A 1,230-nucleotide genomic window follows, 5' to 3' on the forward strand; every position below is an offset into this window, starting at 1 on the left:
TTTCCGCTTTAATGTTCACACGGAATATACCTGATCAAGTAGCATCCTTATTTTCGGCATACCGAACGTTGGAGGTCCTAGGGAGATTCGCAGAAGTCTTTCTGTTAGACATTTAAGGAAACAACAGAGCAAGTATTTTTCACTTGCATTGACTTTGCCGAAGAGAGGAGTGAATTGGAGAGAGTGTGTGAAGGAATCATCTATAAATATTGTCTGTTTTGATCGATTTGCCCATTATTTTTAAGGTTTGGTAACAAAAATTACCATGATATTAGATGAATAATTTCCATAATAAAAGACAAATAAATTAATTTTCAAAATCAATTTCAAAATTATCAAAATTTTGGTCCCACATGAGCCATTTTTTTCGTTTCTGGAAACTAGTAAGGAGTCTTGCTTTATGCTAATAAAATATTTATTGTATAGAAAATACATTTTTTTTTAGTGGAACCATATTTTAGCTTTTTTTAAATTTTTAATGCAATTAGCAATATTTTTCTAACCATTAAAAAAATTAATTATTAATATTAATCTTCAAATGCATGCAGACTAATCAAAATACTAAAATTATATACAACGATTTTTTATCATTTGATTTTATCAAATATTGCTTATTAAAAGTTACCCATATGGATTATTAGTCAATGGAATATTCCTTGAGTTAATTATATATAAGTTTGATACATATAATTCAGTAAATAATAAAAATTAAATATCGGCTGTTCTGTCAGTTTTTTTTAATCCAGTTTAGGTTAAAGCGCTATATAAAAATAGTCTGTTGCCTTATTACTAATATTAGTTGAAAAAGGATGCATTAATGGCGTCCATGACATATTCATCCATGCTATCTTTCCAATGAGCATCTTGCACGTTGAAGATGTATAGTCCTCAAGTTATTACACAATGTACATAAAATGGTGAAAGAACAAATCTGCAATAAATATGGATGAAATATTTAATACCGCATATCTTAGCAAATAATAGTCCAATATCTATTCTAAAAAAAATAGATCACAGATAAGTAAAACATGAACATTAATTTGTATTTTTCTGCATTTTATATTAGAGATTAAAAATCACATCGTTGACACAAAGCTAAACTACTGTAGATATTGTTTTCCTTGGAACCTTTGAAATCAGACTTGAGTTAAGTGAATCGAAATCTCGTAAGAAGTCATCCATGCTGTGTGGTAAAGGAAAACCCTGTGGTTTTTATAGGAAAGAGCACAT

This window comes from Halyomorpha halys, unplaced genomic scaffold, assembly GCF_000696795.3.
Source record: "Halyomorpha halys isolate HHAL.00 unplaced genomic scaffold, Hhal_1.1 Scaffold57.1, whole genome shotgun sequence".
In the NCBI taxonomy this organism is placed as follows: Eukaryota; Metazoa; Arthropoda; class Insecta; order Hemiptera; family Pentatomidae; genus Halyomorpha; species Halyomorpha halys.